The sequence below is a fragment of the Phalacrocorax carbo genome, chromosome 8, assembly GCF_963921805.1.
Source record: "Phalacrocorax carbo chromosome 8, bPhaCar2.1, whole genome shotgun sequence".
Lineage (NCBI taxonomy): Eukaryota > Metazoa > Chordata > Aves > Suliformes > Phalacrocoracidae > Phalacrocorax > Phalacrocorax carbo.
This window is the reverse complement of record NC_087520.1, coordinates 36,791,643-36,812,160: the sequence shown is the minus strand read 5'-3', so window position 1 is coordinate 36,812,160 and position 20,518 is coordinate 36,791,643. Positions and strand designations below refer to the sequence as shown.

Sequence of the window (20,518 nt, the reverse complement as noted above, 5' to 3'; positions counted from 1 at the left end):
TTTATTCTGACACGACAGGTACATGTGAAGCGTGGAGCATTAGGTCTATGGTTTTAGAGTTTACTGCTTATCTCCATTCTGTTGAGGGGTGAAAATAAGTTAGGACTTAAAGGACCTGAAAACTGAGATTTAACCTATTTTGGAAGTAGTTTAAATATGAAAAGCCTTTCACCATTAGTTATTATAGTGGCTTTCTATGATAATAGGTAATTCTAAAAGGAAATGACGCTTCCCCTTGCCCCACCCTTTTTGCATGGAAAATATAAAATTGAAGCCCCCAGTATGCAGTATTTAATTACCAAGCTTCCACACCACCTTTTAACTTTATTAAACCATAGTAAGTCTTTTCAAATAGAGGCCATAAAATTCTCTGTTCATCCCACAGATGTAAAATGAGTTATTCTGTCCTGTTTAGTAAACACCTCTGGAATTACATCCTTGTGGCAGGTATAAATTTAACCTCACAGCAAGCAGGGTCTGAAGTTATCTCTTTTGGCTGTTTTGTCTACAGAGATTTATTGATGTAACCAAACTCTATGTATTAAGGCCAGTTCAACCTGCTTCATAATTGCATTCAGTTAATCAATGATGCTGCTGTTTCAGATGTAGTTTGCTATGGAGCATCCTTTGAGCCAAACAGGCTTCAACACCATGCCTGGTTTAGCTAATTATGCTGGACAAGTACACGTGCTATAGGGATCTATAGCACGTTACTCGTATGCAGCAGTTAGAGGTGCTTGGGCTCTTGGACTGTTAAATGGGGCCTACATGCTCCAAATAGAAATGAAATAGGAAGGTATGCCTCGACAGCTGTGCATTTTAAAACGTACTGTGAAAAAAAATGTAAGCCAACTGCTTGCATTAGTAGATTTTGGATGCATTTGAAAATTAAACTCACTGATAATTATTCTTCATTAACAGCACATAATGATCTCAACAATAAAAATAAGTAAACAAATAGGACCATTATTCCCAAACTTCTCAATAGTGTTATGTAAATCAGTAAACACTTTATAAAGATGCTTAACAACAATGGAAGAGCCAAGCTGATACATATGCTGCTTATTATCAGCTATTCAAGTCTGAAGTACTGGAAACAAAATAATAATTACACATCCATGCTTAATTTACTAAGGATTTAAAGCAAAAATTGTTTGCTACCTTTTGTTTTGTGGTCTGCATGTACATGTAGAGAGAGGAAGCAATAAAGCTACATGTCTTCAAGATAAAGAAAACTATTCTCTCTCATCTGCTGCTTGGGCTAAAAAAAAAAAAATCACTAAGGCTGTTTATGGTAATTTCTTCTGGTTTGAGTTATAATGTGAAAGGACTCCATGCTAGTAATAGCAAGTTGGCTTTTTAGTAAGTGACCTATTGCTAGATAGGCTGCAATTAAAGCTAGAGCTGCGGGCAATAAGGTCTCCCTGGCCTCCTCATGCCCCTCTCGCCTTCTCCCTTCCTGAAGTTCACACTTTCTGTTCAGTTACATAGTGGCTGCCACAGCAATAAGCCCTCTCACTCCTATCAGCATAACAAAAGCTAATAAAATAAATCAACAGGGTTCCACTGAAGTCTATGAAATTACTTAAATTCAAAACAGCTATCGTTTGGCTTTTTATAAACTCCTTTCTTCCTAAAAGGCAAAGTGCACAAGGTACTCTTAAGTTAAAGCTAAAATAAACTTCATTAAAAAATGAAGCAGTATTATTAACAAGAAATAAGTCCCTTTTTTCTCTCTTTTTTTCAAAAGAACATAGTTAAAACCTTTCAAACATTTTAATGTTAGCTCAGCTGCTGTAAGCCTAGAGTTTCCTATTTCTTCAAACAGGAAATATGGAAAACCAGCTAAGCAATTTATAAAGTAATTCCTTTTCTATTGTGGAAAAATACCTCATAATCCTGTAAGCATGGAATACGGATCTGAGGATGGCGGTTGCCGCAGCTGACTGGACTGCTGCTCTGGTGGGTGTCTGCAAATTCTCTGCGTGCAGCATTTTTATTCAGACAATGCTACACAGCTAGTGAACTGTCAGAATAATTTGCTGTGATTGTTTCTAGTATTTAAAAAAATATAATCAATCTTAGAGATATCCCCAACGTTATTGTTATTTCTGCACATAGATTATTTTCCTTAACTGCAGCAAAGCAAATGTCAGCGGCAGTTGACCAAACTGCAGCATCCTGATTTTTTCCATCATTGCTTAGAATTGCGCAACATAAAATTTTGAAATCCTAAGTTTTACTAAGAAATCTGTAAAAAAATCTGCTTCCCATTTCCTTAAATGTAGCGGATGCCAGGTTGGAACGAAGATGTACTTTTTCTCAAAAGGGAGAATTCCATTAACATATTTTAACTGCATATAAAGAAATGTTGGCAGTTGTGGTACTGAATAATAGCTCTGTCAGGGATAAAGGAAAAACAAGAGTTAACCAGCCACCACACAAGGTCACATCACATCAGACAGGCACATGAACACAGTGAGACTCCCAAATGCTGCCCATGTAAGTTGATCAGTCAAGGTATGTAGAACCGAGAAATGTTAAAACAATATCAAGTCCACGCTCTGAAAGACAACACACATGGTGAGGTATACACACAAAATGTTTGCATGGAAATAACAGGTCTCCCTAAATAATTGTTAGACCATGCCTTCGAGGCACTTCCAGCTACACAGATAATATGTCTATGTTTTGTACTTGTAGTTGTTCTGGAAATGCAAAGCTAATAAATTTCAATTTTAACATAAGAAAAGTCTATTCTTCTACCATTAGGAAATAAAATCCATCAATATTCCTAACGGAAACATGCTATTCAACTAATAAAGCACACATCTATCTACCTGAAAAATGATATAACCATGCCCACAGACTATGGCGTGGAGTGGAGCCAGGGCCTTGACTGCTCCGCAAAGCATCAGCTGCGCTCTCCTTGTGCACCCTCGCACTGAGAGACCGCAAAGTGCAGAGACTGTCAACATACAGCGCAGCACAGTCGGGAGGTGGTGTTACGGGGTTATCCTTACTCTAACAAGCTGAGAGAAAAAGTCAGTCCGCTCTACAAAACTTCACGCACAGTTTTGAATGACTGCTTATAGATGACTGGTAGACAAAAATAAAGAGCCAGCAAAGATTATTTTAATGACAAGACCAGTCACGGAAGTGAAGTCTAGCCAATTTTAAATTTCTTTCATTATATTTATAGCAAAAATAATCCCAAACATTCATGCTGACTTCCTGTGTGCTATTAAATGACCACATGCCAAATTATACTAGACTGAACAATTTTTCTGATTTGTCTAGGCCATAACTTCTGGATGATACATTAAAATAGCAATTGTTCTGAGGAATACACTTGGCAGAAACCAGTCAAGAGCACAGTGCAGCAATATAATAATGGTTGATTATGTTCTGAAATGTTTTGCAAAAGTATCAAGTAAATATAGCAAATTCCCGGTCCAAATGCAATTTTAGCTGTAATTAGAATTAGCTGAAAAGACGAATGATTTATTTCGCAATAATTTTATCGTCCGACAAGGAAATGAATAGTTTTTTAACGACAGAATAAATATTGGATCATATTAGTTCTGGAGTTCAGAGTGCCTCAGTTTTGGGCATAAGGATGGAGAGGCCGGCGCAGCTGGCTGAGCCCTCTGCTGCCCGTGGAGGCAGGGAGGGACCTGTTGAGGCCAGGCAATGCACCCAGCTTTGCAGGGGCCTCTCCTCCATGTAATCAGGTCTACCAAAACTAACAAGAACCTGGGCATTTTTCTGCTTTTGGGATAGGGCTGTTCTAAGCAGCCTCAGGGCTCATACTCCATGGTTTAACCTAAATGGTTAGCTAAGAGACTTTCTTCCCTGAATACTGTAATCATGAAAATTGAGCAGTTCACATGCAAAGAAGGTAGGAAAAAGATTTCCAGATCAAATAATCAGTCAAGTCCTGCTAAGCTCATATTGGTTAATCTTTAGGGCATATCATGAATTTAACTGCTATAGGAGTTTTTTAAAAAATACATTAATTCAGGGATGTGGAATGCTTCTGTGCACAACTGTTTCATTACTCATGTGCATTGGTGAATGTATGCATAGCAGTGTGAATGCAGGAGTTCAGCCTGGCATGTATTTTTATCCTTTTGTACATTGCTGTATTCAAATACCTGATGCCTAAGTACTTTCAAAAAATGTATATGAATTAATATGAAAATATTTTTGAAGGAAACTAGTTCTTGCTGCAGAAAGCTATTCAGCCCTAACAAGTAAGTTTCACACATCCTGATAACCTAGCATTTGGTTTTAATTTAACTTTTCCTATTTAACAAAACTTTGTTCTCCTCCTTGACTCATTTCAAGAAAATGGTACGTAAAGGTAGAGGAATAGCCCGTTCCCCTTTGTTTATGAAACAAGATAAGATACTAAGAATCAGCACCTTCAACGTTTAACCGAATTCTCTCAATTATTTTTTGATTTTAAACTGTTCTGCATTATCAGACCAATCTCTGAATAGTTTTTAGCTTAGACTCACTGTACAATGTACTTGTGGAAAAGAAGGCATCTCATTTTATTCACATGAAATAATGTTACGCAACGTATCAAGATCTGCTATACAGCATATCTAGTTTGCATGACACATACAGCAAAGCCAGCTCTTAAAATAAATCATTTAGTCCTGAAAAATGCCAAATTTTCAGTAAGATTCTAGGTACCCTAAATTTGGACAAGACTAGAGTTAGGATTACTGCATTTTTCCACTGGAAAGAGTATGTCTGATTTTTCCTTGATAGAGCTACTTACGTGATATGCAGCATTGAGAAAGATGCAACACTGGTGTATCATCATTTGCAAATTCTACTTGAAATGGAGTGAGCTGAACTGGAAGACAAGACAATATCAGCTTTTTTAACTTTCAGCTGCACCCCAGCAGTTAAGGGTTTTATGCATATCTTTCCAACCAGGAAATCATCCCATTAGGAGATGGATTTTCGCTTTCTCAAAAGAACCCCTTCTCCCAGGGCAGCTTTGGGACATAGAGCTCTATTCATACACCAGCAGAGTTCCCTCTCTAAGTGCCAGGACCATGGCCCTTACTCATCACATACAAAATAGGAACATTAAAAACTGAAAGACTCCACACCCAGCAAATCGACTTCATGAATATGACTAACCCCATGAGACTAGCCATGTATATACGTATCTAATGGGAATCAAGCATTAAAGGCCAACATACAGTAGTCTAATGTAAAACATTTTGTTTAAATTATGAGCTCTGATCTCTGATATGGGAAAAGATGTTCATGTTGTATACGTAACTGCTAAATCCATTTTTCCCAATGTGTAATTCTAAAACAGACCACCAGCAACTAACTGCCTGTGACCTCTTCTGAAACACTGAATCTCTCTTCTTATTGAAGCACATTTCAGGTCTCACTGGAGCGAACAGCAAATAACCCTCATCTGAATGCAAATGGATATAAAGTGGTTTGTGTCATTCACAAAACATAATTAGTCTTATGAGACAAAAGTACTTAGGCCAGAAAAGGAAGTTTTTCATATTTAAAGATATTTGGGAAAAGAAGAATAATCATTATTCCACTGAATAATGAGAACCTCATACCCCCCAATTCACATTCTGTTGTTTTGCATGGGAGCACAATACAACTGTAAAGGATTTTAACCTGAGGTTGCGGTTCTGCAGAGCTAAGCATATACATAACTTTATATATGGTGTGCAAACAGACAAGATTCTAGGGGTATCCTACTACAGAGGGATTCTAGGTCATGGCAAGATTTGTATGTACTAAATACATAAATAAAATCTTTACAGAATGGGCAATTTTCATCTTCAGCAATAGAAATTGCCTTAAAAATGCTAAGTAAGTTTTGTAGAATCCTATTCTGGGTTCTGTTGAATCCTATGAAAGGAAATCTTAATCCTTTGCATTTTTAAATTATGTTTTATAACGCTGTATTGCATTACTGAGATGTTTAAAGCCAATAATCTCCAGCTGCTCCAAAGAATAGTTTTTGAAATGTAACCATATTTTCCTGTAGCAGCTTTGAGACTCAGTATTAGGAAACCATAGACAAAACCATAAAATGATGGCTCTTTGAAAACAGAAGTCATTTTGCAGGAAAGAGGAAGAAAAATAACCTCCTGACTAAGATGATGTGATATACCCCTCAATATCCACCTCTGAAATCATCATGGAAGGAAAGTATTTTCACCAGGCTTTGATTTAGTTTGTACTCATTCAAGAAGAGTGAAATTGCTATTTGGTGTACCTCATACAAAGCAGTAGAAAGTAGGAAGGCAACTTAGTACATTATGAAGTGAATGGCATAGAAATAAGCCTGAGAGAGTGATATTAAAAGGCTTGGGAAATGAAAAATGGCTGTAAACAGAGTTTTACATTTACTTGCTGCCCTGGGGAGATCCACTTAAGATAAATGTGACAGAGGCTGTCTGTTTTTAAGCATACACTCTACAGGGAAACAACTAGCATAAGAAAGGTAGTCTTATTAAAGAACATGGTGATGGATAGAGTCATTTGAAGTAATGACTAAGCTCTTGGTAGAGTTTATTTTAAATAGTAATTGTGTTTTTGTGCATCTCAAACAAACTGGAATTCTCATGATTTCCTGTATACTCAAAGGCCAATATAGCTGCAGCCTATGTCCATGCTCGTTTCAATATAGCTCGCTATTACTAAGCTGCTATAAATGACACCCAGAGGAGGAAATAAATGGCGACTAAAATCAACTTACTTCCAACTACTAATGCTGTACTTACATGCTAAGCCAACCCTGAACATTTTTTTCTCCAACGATTTATACATATGAATGGCTAAACAACACTTGTGCTGTGACTGATGGCCTTTTTGGTTCATGCCAAAAATGAGACAGAAAGTAAAGATTAAAGAGTGATAACTGAAAACCTATCAAAAGCTAATGACTATAGGCAGGCCTGTTCAGCTACCAAACCAAACCAGAAGGAATTCCAAAAAGCAATCCATTTTTGTTCTGATCTATAATCTCTTGCTGAAGGGCTGACAGCCTGCACGCAATCAGAAATCTAAACTGAATCTGTGGTATTGTACTTACAGCTTCATTTCTAGAGGCAGCTTCAGCAGTGCTGCTGAAACACCAAACTATTATAGCATCGTGTGTGCCTTTATATGACCAATGTGTTTCTCTGCAAAACATTTTTCCACTTTGAATATAATTCTACTGGACTACTTCCTCCCCTGGTCCCCTTCAGTTTGGTCTCTCTCAAGTAGGAAAGTTTCTGATAAAAGATGGCTTCTTTGGAAGCACATGCAAACCATCCTGAGAGCAGTTTGTTTAAGTCTAGCAACCATTGTGATTCTCATTTAGAGAGGTTCACGTAATTAGATTCTCTGTAACACTTATCTTTATTTATTATATTTATTATATTATATATAATATATATATTATTTATTTATTATAGTTAGTAAATTACTAAGAGCCTCTTTCCTTTTCAAATACTTTTGCTGAAGAAAGACAGAAAGGTGAGAGATTAATTTCTAATCAAAGAGCCTTCTCCTTTTCTCAGCTTTCTTGGAGCTGCAGAGGGAAAGGTACTTTCTGATGGTTTGCTTTACTGTTAGCAAACTAAAGATAGTTTGCTTAACTGTTCTAGTTTAGTGCAAATTTCTTCCATAAAGAGCATAAAAGCCACTTTGAGATTTTTTTAATGAACAATTGAATCAATGATTTTTTCATAGGCAGAGATTGTCTGTGAAGAGACCTATTTTTGCTCGATAGCATGAGAAAATAACATTAGAATATTCAAACACATTCCTAATACTGCATCAATAGCTTTTACAAAGGAGACCATCACTGTTTAAGCACCTAATGGGAGGCTATAGCTGAAAGGACCAAAATTGCAAATTTAAGTTATTATTATTTACAATGTATTCAATGACAAAATTATAATTAAAACATATTTGCATGAGTGTCTTCTGAGATGTCTCATGGTAAGTAGTCACCATAGAATATTTCCATTTAAACTAAAAAACAAACACACAAACACGAAGAAAACACTACCTTCATTAGTTACAACCTTCCCTTCAGCTTCCTGTGCAGCCAGACTTGCTCTGAGCACAAATCAGAGGAACTATCTGTATTTTCAGTGTTCCAGAGTTATAAGGAGTAAAAGTAATTCCCAATATTACGATACAAAACCAAAAATGGAACAAGAGGTGCTAGGGTGATGCAATCAGATGCTAAGCATATAAATAGCACAAAAAAAGACAGGCTTGTCAGCTTACAATTAAACTTTGTTTTTCATGCAAATGGTACATTTGCAAAAGCAGGGAAGTACTTTAGTATATTTTACATGAACATAATTAATTTTGAGTTAAACCTGTTTATTACATATTTCTAACTGATCATATGAAACACTAATACATCCCAGAGACTATGGATTGGCCTTATTTCCGACCTGTAATTGCAGATGATAGTGACAAAACATTTCTGTTCTGATAGAAACCATTATCAACAACAGTTTTAAGGCTGTGCCTTGCTAAGGTTGGAATGATGTTTGGCGCAATGATATAATGCAAAAGAGGCAAAATTTAAACAACTTGAACCTTTAGCTGTTCTTGCATAAAAGCCCTAGTTTCAGAAACTGATGTTCCACAGAAAGCTCACCCTGAGAAATTGGCAAAAATAGGCGTTTGTCTAATTAGATTAGTATTATTCATAGCTGAAGGTATGAATCAGGTATAATTAGGTATATTCTGGAAGTGCATTATATGTTTTGGAACTATACATACTCTACCTTTTGCCATCATTTCTCTGATGTCAAGGGCAAGTCTTGACCTTAAGAGTGCAATAGCAGAACTTGTGGCATATATTTGCATTTTAGATTGACAATGTCTTTTTTAACCAACGGGACAGTATAAAAGTACTTGAGTGTGAGTGAATGTGTGTCCACTCAGGTAAAGCTTTAGCTTCCAAATCAGTAACAGATAGTTTTCTCCCTAATGAAGACCAGTGAAGCATTACTTAAAAATGAACTTGTGAAAAAGAAAGACAACCTGACACATGGTAGAACTGCTGGATTAACAATAGTATAATATTTGGATAGAAGGACCTTAATAAAAGGCAAGGTCAGGGAAAAGAAATTATCCACAGAAGAAAAATAGATGCTAATAAAAATAATAAAAAGAATTAACACACGTGTATATTTATATACACACACACATATAAAAAAGACTCAATGCTTCAGTCAAAAGAATAGGATTAGGCATTTTTTTTTCACATTAAGCAATTTCCACATTACATTCAGCATATTTTCTACCAAAATGTTCTTTTCAAAAAGTTGCCAGGGTGATATCACTATTTCAATCCAGCCAATTTCCTTTGAAGTCTCTCATAATGGTAATTAAATAAATTGCTCTTGGAGTAATTATGTTTTTTCTGGAAAAGGAACTATTAGGGTAAAGAGAGATGAGAGAGTCTGTCACCAAACATAATCTTTCTAAATACATTGGTACTTGTTACATGTATTAGAAGAAGGATTCAACACTTAGAAACTTTGGGCTTTTTTACTTTTTGTAAAGAAAATGTTGACTTGATGGTTGAAAGAAGAAACAAACTAAAATGACTGCTGACAGTCCTGGGAGTGCACAGAGAAAGAAAATGGAAGTTGCATCGATAGAAAGCTTTTAAAGACCGTATGTGTTAAGCCCAAGAGAGCCAGTGTGAACTAGAAGCCCAAATTACCATGTTAGAAGCAAGAAGCAGGCAGACAAGATGAAGGTGACTGAAAGCCCAAGACTAATGAGCAAGTGCATTGTATAAAATGGCATTTGCCATGTGAGCACAAATATATCATGTTTGCAAGAGCATGTGGCTTTGGAGATGGGGTTACTATAGTTCTATTAAGAAGGTTCTGTGAATGGCAATTCATCAGATCAAATACCTCTCACTTCTGAATTTTATCATCTTTGATAGAGAGAAACGAGGCTTTCACAGTTCCAATTATTTCCAAATACATAACTTTATATTTCATCAGTACTTTTCTTCTTACTTACAAGTCAGGCTAAAATTGTTAGTTGCGGTGTGTTGAGTGTACCATGAGTTTTGTTCATGTTTTTTCACAGATTAAGGGTTTTTTTAACTTTGCTAAAGATTCCCCTATAATTTGTGGAAATTTGCTGTATACCTGCTAAGCAACCTGTAGCATCCACTGATTTAACCATCAGAACAGGCTGACATAACTCTCTACCTTGTTCTCTGGTCTAGTCTGGTATCTCAGACTTCACAGAATTTAAATGCAATACCGACGCTTGCTGGTTTTGTTCACATTACAAAAAAATCTGGAGTTTTTAATTTAAAATCCTATGCAAAACTTTGGTAGGTATGTTTTTCTTTGTGTATAATGCGGAACACTCCCATCTTCCTTCTTCCTTTAAATCTCTTTGGTAAATAATATAAGGTTGCATATGACTAACCCATATGGATTACCATTTTAAAACCTTATGGTGTCTTTACAGTATCACATCCAAGGATAGTGACGTAGTGCTCTTCTACAATGCTAACCCTATGTTTTCTTTCCACTTCAAGGACCAAAAGACAGTGTTTTCAACTCAAAAACTCACAAGAGTGAGCAAAAGAAAAAGGAATTATTTGGTACCATTTGTACTTCACCTACAGCCAAAAATAGGTTCCTGAAAATCCAGTGGTCAGAGAGAATAAAGCACCAGACAGGCACCAGCTGGAGAAACTGGATCTGGGGATTCATCCAAGAACTGGGAACATCCTTCTGAACAGACAGACATATTTCTTGTTCAAATGTAATGGCTGTCAGGGTAAACATTGCCTTAAAAAGCTTAATGTGATTTTAGAAAGAAACCAACTCTTTTTGCAAATTTTGTGGACCCCTTCTGGCTTAAGCTTCAGTAAGTGAGCTTAGAATCAGACCCAAAGAATGATAAATATATACTACAAGCAGGAAGAACTCATTATGAAGGTCATTCGCAGGCACTTATATTATGCTATGCTATTTGTAAACACAGCTATAATAAAACCAACTATAGTGCCTGACATGAATGATTATGTAAGAATAAGATTGCTAATATGAATGTTTACTAAATGCCTATTTAATAATGGGGTTTAATTAAATAGTGTAAAAAATATTTTTCCGTGTGTAATATGAACTTGTTAAAATTTCAGAGCTTGTAAGGCAGTAAAATGGTGTTACCATTCTTGCAACATGCCAAAGGCTGTGTGTAAAGCTGACAGCACAGGCCTTGGGTCCCATTAGGACTTGTTAGGCTTCATCGGGATTTGTTTTGGCCTGCCTGGGGCTTGATTTTGGTTAACATATTTGGCCGTGACAGATTATCTAAGGACCAGGTGACTATTGCCTAATTTGTTTCGGCTTTTTGCTTAGCTTTAGATGACTGTGTGTTCTAATACAGTTGGTTTATGTATATATTTGTAATGAATAAGTAGCGGTAACAATTAGTTATCCCATATAGAACTAACAACCTATGACTGCCAAATAAAATGCAGCATAGAGACAGGCATGTGATGATACGAGGAGATTTGGAAGTCCAGGTACAAGACAATAGTGGAGGCCCCAGGGCTGTAAAGTGCTCACCAGGTCAGTGCTCGCTGGCCATTGAATGAATGCAACCTTGGAAGCTGCAGAAAACCAGTTTTAGAGGGAACACAGAGGACAAAGGACAATATTAAGTATGCATAGAACACACTATAGCACTAACACACATAGTAAAACTGGATGTAATGTGGAACTACAGAGCAATGAAGAAAGTGCAAGGTGTGGAGATGTGGAGTGTGTTAGGAAACATAAAAATGACTCCAGGTGGATTCTAGAGTGAGGAAGAAGAAGGAAGCATCATTGTATTGCTCCAGGATGGAAGGACCCTCGACCCCCATCTCTGCCTGAAGACATCTGCTTGAGAGGCAGATGATGGTGAGTGTGACACCAGGGAAAGAGGAGATACTAGAAAGCTTGTGTGTATCACTTTTAACGGTACATAACTTGAAGAAGAGCTCAACACAGGCGAACTAATAAGTCTTTGGTTAGACTGTTAAGACTTAGGTTATCAGTACATTCTTGGCTCTACATATAAGTTTTGTTCCTTTGGCTAAATGAGCTTCACAAGCTGTAGCATAATAAACTGATGGAGACTTCAAGCAACCTAGTCTGAAACCTGGATGCAACACCCTGGTAACCGCTCACAGGCAAAGTAGTTCAGCTGAACAAAAGACAATGTTGTCAACCATGTGTGAGCTCATGTTAAAGGAAACTGAGTCTGTGCTGAAGGAGGTAACCGTATGTGTGGAGCAGAACTAACCTGGATAATGACTGGGCCAACAGGGCACCAACCTCTGCTTAGGAAAGTTGGTTTTGACAGTTATTAAAAAAGCCATTATCATTCTACTCTTTGCTGGGAAGTTTTCCCACTTAAACATTTAATTGATCTTTATATTTGTTAAATGAAAGCACTTTTTAAGCAAATCAAATCACTACAGATCTACACGGAGAATAAAGGTCACTCCATTTGATGTGAGGTTTCTTGAATACACAACTGTTGTATTATTCTGTTTATCCTGCAAGCAGCAAAGTAGCAGTAACCACTGGGTCACTAGCTTTACTGTGAAACAGCACAACACAGTCTTTGTTGAGCTTTCCTTGGAGTGAGTCATTGTGGATCACTGAAAGCCTGTTCCCTGTGATGGGGCTGTTCCCTCCTGTCTCGTGCAGGGCAGAGAGGGAGAGAAGACTGAAGCGGTACCTTTGGACATGTAAACAGAAGAGCATAGCAGTGAAGTTTGCAGTTAGTACCCAGGCTTGAAATGAACAGCTCATTAGTGAGTGCTAAACGTTTGTGCAAACACATTGCCTTTAAAAATTAAGAGAACTATTCCACTCTCCAACACGCTGCAACTCATACATGTTGCCCACAGGGAAAGTATGAAAACAACTCAAGGAGGTCAAGGGAAAGCCTTTTGGCTGGTTGGTTATTTTTGCCTCAGTGGAGCCTCCTTTCACAAAATACAGCTTAGAGCATGAAACTAAGCTAAGATAGCCAGGATGCCTCTCCAAGTGACCAGACTTTTGAGGTTACATAATCTGTTTTTCTGTTCTGGGGGGAGAGAAGGGAGAATGGGATGCCAAGTACCCAGGTTCTCTTGTAGAAATAGGTGTAAACCTGCAAAAGTACAAGGGGATCAGATCCCAGAACCATGACTTTTCAGTATTTTAGGCTGTTGTTTCTAAAAGAAGATCACGTTCATAAAAAGAACCAGAGAATACACTGGAGGATCAGTCCTGTATTTCATACCAAACATTACACTGGCTCAGACTTCCCCTTTTCTGGCCTCTCCTGTTATCCCGTTGAATTTGTTAAAAGGTTGTGGCTACTGGCCAAAAGAAATGGTTAATGCATCCCAGAGCCCATACTGTTTGAAATATCTTCTGAGACAGGAATTTACAGCATTGCTATAATAAAACTCAGATTTCAACATTAAAGCATAAGTCTGTGTACTTGCCACACATACCAGAATTATATAGAAAATCCAAACGGTGAAATGCTGAGGAAATTGGGAAAATATGCAGTAACATCTAGACAGAGGCCATTAGGGTTGGCTATACCTTTAAGAACAACCTTAAACAAGAGATAAATCACATATGATGTTACACAGGTAGCGGCAATGGACCTAAGAGAAATGCCATTGAATCACAAATCCTTTGGTTTTGCCACACTGAGTTACAGAGATTTTTAACTAGTCTAGAGCAGTTACTACCTTAGATCAGAAAAGATGGGACTGAGGCCTGATTTTGCCCTCACTTTGCCCCTCCATGCTTCTGCCCATGTCCAAGAAGGTTAGTTTTTTCTCTGATGTAGCTGTTTAGTGTGTTCTATTCTATTCTATTCTATTCTATTCTCATTTATATTATGTTTGCTATTATGTATTCAAAGTATAATGAAATATGTGCTTTCCATCCCAAAGAGGATGTATTAATCTTCTGCAGGAATTACAAAGTATTGCTTTTATAGACAAGAAACTGTATAGCTTTTTCCTGTAAAGGACTAGAAGTATAGACTTTGCCTAAAACCTTGGAACAAACCTTCATTTATGAGACAAGGGAATCATTTTTATTCTACTGCATGAATTCAGTGGGCTGCCACAGGCCAGTCATAATCTGTTATTGTTTCCCTACAACCTTGTACTATTAATTTTTCTTTTTAATGAACTGTCCAGTCTAGTTTAGCTATGGGAACTATGATGGAGCTGCAATATAAATGGTTTATGTCATGCCTTTGTCAAAAGGCTTTCCCCTACAGCACCAGAATGTAATTGAAAAGCCATTTTAAAATAAAGTAACTGAATGGTTGCAAATGCAGCTTGTCAGGAATAAACCATGAAAATCCTTTGCATTACATTAGATTTTACCAATCACAACTTGTGTGACTTTATTAGTGTTTATCCAGATTAGTAAAGCCACATAAATGGCATATGTTTGCATGGTTATATTAGCAAGTGTTCCTGAAAGAAACTGAAGCCATTTTTAAGAAGTTTTTCTTCGACTGTGACTAACAAGGCAGTAACTGGCTTGGTTAAATACCTCAAAAGAATCATATATACTACATTTTGTTTTATTTTATATCATACAGAATATGCCCATGTTTGAGAGAGCAAACTAGCTTTCGAGAGGAATTCAAGACAGCTTTTGTTGCATAGGAAACTTTGAATGGCTGAGTACGCAGTAATCTTTTTATATATAATATACATGTGCAAGACACATAATTTAGTTTTACATTTATTTTTTCTAGCCCTGGATGTGTGCGTTTGTTCTGGGAGGCACAATGGTGATATCCTAAAGAAAGTGGAATTTTTGGAATCTTCCACTAAGCCACAACAATGAACTACGTGAGCTTGGCAAAACAGAATTTGATGGCCAGAGACGGGAACCGAGAGATAGAGAAGCACTTGTTTTATGACTATATCCTTGAGGAGAGCTGAGACTGATCAAAGCAAACGTCCCGCCTCACAAGACGCTGAGAACAAGATGATAAAGTGTATAGTCAAGGAGAACAACTAATTGGGATGTGGGTAAGAACTAAAGCAAAGTGCCCATTAGGGGGCCTATCCTCATTATCGTACTAAAAATCAGGCCCATAGGCCAGGAAACGCCCCCCAATAACCTCCTCACTCTCTGAGCATGCATGGTAAATTAAAAGCGAGCTGTACCTTTACATCGAAGAGAGAAAGAAAATAACCAATTATTAGCTGAGGCGTGTGAATATTAGCTGTTACTGACACATTTAACTGTAGAAATGCCTTGGTGCGGGGTGCTAGCTTTGTGGGTTACCACCTAGCACCAATTTTTCTACAAAAATTAATTAAATAAAATACCTCCACTCTGTGTGTAGTTTGGCATTTTGCACACCAGGCAAATGAACCCGCTTTTTGGGTTAACAATGGTGTTTTAATAAATGCTATTGTTATTAAAACCCAAAGAAATCAACTATAGAGAACATCTATAGTTAAAGGCGACAACAGTTTTCTCAATAAATTCCCACCAAAATTATTCCTGAAAGAGTTTGATTTAGCTTTTGGTTCACATTTCTCACCTTTAAAATAACCATGGAACTTTTGTCAGAAATTAATTTTATCAGAGCACATATTTCACAACTAAACACAAAATATTTGAAGTTGTTTTGACTCACAAGTGATTGGATTTTTGGTGAGTTTTTTAGTGAATCTATCAGTCTTTTAATGCCCTTTTTCCTCTTATGGCCAGTTTCTGCAGTTTGTGCAGTGCAGTCCCTCCTTTGCTTTGGCCAATCTCATGCCTTGGGGGAACCTCAGGAGTTTCCTGTGGCTTAGCCCAGCCAGGCTGCTCCAGCCCACAGGGCACACTGCAGCCCGAATAGGGCTGGGATTTCCCAGCAGGCTGGGAAAATGCAGAAACGAGCCTTTGATTACTCTGTTGTTTCAGCTGAAACAAACCTTTTGCCACTGAGACCAGAATTTCAGTTCAGGTACAGGTTTGTTGAAATGTATAGTTTGTTGTTGGAAACAACTAAGTCAATAAATAGAAATAATTTTCTATTAAAAAGCTGACAGGAAAGTCTTAAATGTCTATATTATAAAGTACTGAGACTATAAAGATAGGGCAGCGTGAACATATTTCTCTACCTGATGTCTTTTAGAATTCTGTAATTTATAACAAAATAATCATTCTTCTTTGGTACCTGTTTGACCAGGATCTATGTTTTATAATTATTCTTACTATATTTCCAAAAATGTTTTAGCTCAAGCAACTCTTGAAGAGCACAAGGAAAGCAGAGGTAACAAATTCACACTCTATCTTGTTACACAGACTATGTGAAATGATACTGACACAAGCAAATTGCTACTTTTCATATTTCACTCTCAGGCCTTACTTTAAGAAGAACCTAAGGATCTGATGTACTTTGGAACATCATCCTGCTAAAATCAAAGCTTTTGCCCTCATATATGAGCCCATTTCATTTAGACTACTAATAACCATCAAAAAATATATGCAATAAGCTAACCCTGCAGATATACTAGGTGTTTCTTCTTGTGTTGTACTTCTGGGGGTTGAAGTTGAGAATTAAAAAATTCAGGTCTTAAAACCTATATAAATGGCTACTTGTACAGAAGTGAAGTGAGACACAATACAGGTTAAAGGAAGCAACTGGAGATGTAACACTTTCTGTTCAGACGTGTAGGCCTTATTAAATGTGCTAGCACTGGAATAAGACAGGGTGATTCTAAGTAACTGAAAATTAATCATCTTTCCACGTGGCATTTGTGCAGAAATAAAACTACACAGCAATTTCCTTCCAAGATCTATTTGGTATGTCAGGAATATCATGTTTTCCCCATTATAGTCTAGGCTCACTATGTGAGAATTAAAAACTAATAATGAAAAGGATGTTATATATGAAAGAGGCAAAGTATACATTATACAACACTGATCCAGTAAGTGTACCTAAGTTTCTCATCCCATATGACAGGGATTTTTAAATACTGCAATAGTCTTTTTTGGGGGTCCCATGGACACATAATTGATATATAATGCTTTTCAGAGTAATATAATTGAAAAGAAATTTATCTGTTGTGCCTGTTCTCACTCCCTCTAGAACTTCAGTACAGAAAATCCAAGCAGTATAGGAAGAAAATCTCTAGTCAGGATATTCCCACGTAACGAAGCTACTGGCCATCTTCTGGTGTGACTGAGTAGCCAAGCCTATGTTATAGTTCCAGATGAGCTCAGTAGTGCCTTTCTGTCTCCATGAATATTTACCTTCTCAACTGTTTGATTATCTAGATACTATAACAGGAAATTTGCATTCCTGAACAGGCACAGCTGGAAACAATTTAAGAAAGAAAGACCCTTCAAAAGAAGAGAAGAGAATATAAAAAGCATATGGATGCCCAGGTTTACATGATAATCAACAAAAGCAGTGCTTGTTCCTCCTCTTTTGAAGGGAAGCACTTCACACTCCAGCCAGAGGGAACATCGCACACTCACTCTGCAGGAAGCTTTCTTTCAGAAATTACTTGTTTGAAGTCTGAAATGTAAAAAAGTCTACGAAAATAGACACAACAGTTTCTCAGATAATAAATGAAAAAAAAAAAAAAAACTTGAGTAGAGACCCAGTTTGTTAAATTCACTTATCTCTCATACTGGTGAGAGTGATGGGCCTTCAAGTATTCCTTTCAGGTTATTCCTTACAGTTCTTTAATTTGTAAAAATTAAATCTGCTTGGAAGTGTAGCTCTGAAGTCCAGAAGAAGAGGAGTAGAAATAGCCATGAACTAAACCTTGAAGGGAGATACAAGAAAATGCCAGAAGAGGAGAACTGAAAAAGTGGTGAGAAAACTCACATAACTGTTAGTGGAGGGGAGACTCAGAAACTGAACGCAAAACTAAGTTAAGATATTTTAGTTATGTCTTCTTGATACCCATATATGAATTTGAAACCTACTCAGGAAGCCTTCAGTCAAACCAAACACTTTTAAACTTCATTCTACTGAAAACCTGTATCAGAACAAGAACTTAGCATTGTTTGCAAAATTTGGCCCTTACATTTAGCAAATGACAGGATAAGAACCTCGCATGCTGAGCTACAGCTCTTCCTAAGAAGCAAAGGAGCTTACACATTTCCCACCTAAGTTAGATTGAATGCTGTTGGTATCACTGTCAAATACGCTCTGTTTCAGCCTGATACTAATTGCTGTAGTCTACCTTAACAAGTCGGTGGATACCGTAAACACATATCCTATATACCTGCTCACAAGGATGTTTAAGTATATGGCCCATTTGGTTGCCAGAAATAAGATTATCATCATTCAAGGACATTTCCACAGAAATGAAGCATCTGTCAAGCAGGACTTGAGTGCACTGAATGTAAAAGCTGTGAATGAATCAGCTAGACAAAGAGCTTTAATATCCTGGCTTTGTACCCTTTATCCCAGACAATTCAGATGGGATCATGCCTTTAATTCTGTAAAAATGATAGTATTTACCTATTTATTATCTATTACATTTAATTTGTTTCTGTGATAATTTTAAAAAAGCATGGATACTCCTGTAAGTGGACAATTCTCACCTCTGTGGAATCACTGGCTGCAGTATAGCACAACTGAAAGTCACAGAGGATATGAAAAATGAAAGGCATCAGAGCAGCAGATATAGCTATTTTTAGGTCTAGAGTTTTCCATACTGCTCTACTTCCACGCTTTCCACAGTTGCCTTCTCTGAAGCCTAAGAGTCACCACTAAATTCTTTTTCTAACGCAAGTCTGAGTGGTTTTATTAAACTCTGTGGTATTGCAAAAAATACTGGAGAAGTAAACCAAATATGGAATCAACCACTCACGCAGGCCTAGAATAAGAAAAATTATGAATCTCTTTTACTGATAAAAATCAAGCTGGAAGCCTAAATATTAGAAAATTTCTTACATTTCTGTACTTCTGTGCTACATTGCTGTGAGTTCTCAAGAGGTTCTTGAATGTTTTAAAAAAGAAATTAAACAAGTGTGACCCAAAAAATGGACCTTATCAAACTGTGCTTTACAGACGTAGAAGGATGGCGAGTGTCCTACAGCATCAGCTCTCCTAAGTGACAATCAAGACCAACAGATAAACTCAGTGATGCATGAGAACAACTGGCTGACAGCACACATCAAGCAAAGGATTAGCCACTGCAGAATGTTCCCAATATTGTACAAATATTGTAGGCACTATAGAAACAAGAGCCTAGCTGTGCATATCTGACATCACTCAGAAGATCACACGTTTGGATATACTACTTACCTTCACCCACTGGAAACTTGTTGCCAATTTATGTAGCATATTCCACACATTTGAAATGCCACTCAGTGAGACTACGATGACAATGCAGATGTGAGTTTTCTGCTGCCACTTATCCAGTACTTCAGCTCTGGCTGCAAAGAATGAAAAAGTTCATTTGAAATCCAATGCAGTGTTGGTACCATAATAAAAGAAAACTGAAGTCTAGCCTATAAACTATCACAATGGCCTAAAGAGAGTTTAAAGACTAGCAGTTAAATAATATTTATAATTCCAAGGAGAAAATTATTAAATAGGTTTTACCTTAACAGACTTACTATTGCAAGAATGTTCCCATAACTAAAATGCTGGAGGCCATATCAAAATCCCTTCACATCTTTTTTGTTACCTCCTGAAAAAACAGAGTTCTATGGAAAAATCTGTTCTGGGAACATTATCCAATATAAGACACACTGTAGGGAAAAAAAGTAACAGCTGCAGATACCATTAGCCAACAAGATGTGCTTTGTACATTTCTAAGTGCTCTAAAGGCATATTAGAAAATTAGTATTTTTACCATTATGATGGAAAAGGGAGTAGAATATTTTAGTAAGTAGAACTACCATTATAGTAGGGAAAAGATATCTAGGATAAGACATTTGAAGGGAGAAAATGAGAGAGAGGTGCCTCTGCACCTCACAACAAAAAGTTGTTCTGATGGTTAAAATTCATTCATAAATGGGATAGTGAGTTGAGACAGTCTGAATAAAGGGTGCAGAAACAAAAAGAAGCCAGCTTTATACTTTCTTATGAGGTGAGGTGAGTATTTTCTTGAATTTAAATTAGTAAGTTAAGAATTCTCAGTTTCACAGAACAGTCCCTCATCATCCTGTGTGTTTTGGACATGTTCCCACACAAGTAAAAAAATATAGTTAATGTGATTGAACTCAAACGAAATACTCATTGTGTTCTATTGTTATGTACTGATGTAGACAATGGATGTCTGATGCTTATTTGATTCCTTGATAAACTCTTAAGTGGGTACTAAATCCTAGGACTTGGATTCATCTAGACAAGAAAATCAGGCTAGATTTCCAAGTACTTTCAAATTTATTAATTGAGAATTTCTAGGAGGAATTATTGCAAAATAACCTCTGCAACTTGGGTTGATAAATCCAAATCAGTAATT

At 36.9% G+C, this 20,518-nt stretch overlaps 1 protein-coding gene across 6 annotated transcripts in view; it reads right to left on the bottom strand.

Annotated features, from left to right (window-relative positions):
- Positions 1–20,518, bottom strand: part of CDH11 (cadherin 11) — an 84,142-nt gene that overhangs the window by 23,423 nt on the left and 40,201 nt on the right. For 3 of the 6 annotated variants that reach the window (XM_064459611.1, XM_064459609.1, XM_064459614.1), the window contains one exon: positions 19,354–19,484. The exons of 1 other annotated variant lie outside the window; for it this stretch is intronic. The gene's annotated coding sequence lies outside the window, so the exon portion shown is untranslated. Of the gene's footprint in view, positions 1–4,792; positions 4,871–19,353; positions 19,485–20,518 lie in introns of all 6 variants that reach the window. 2 more of the 6 variants (XM_064459610.1, XM_064459612.1) reach the window with 2 other exon arrangements.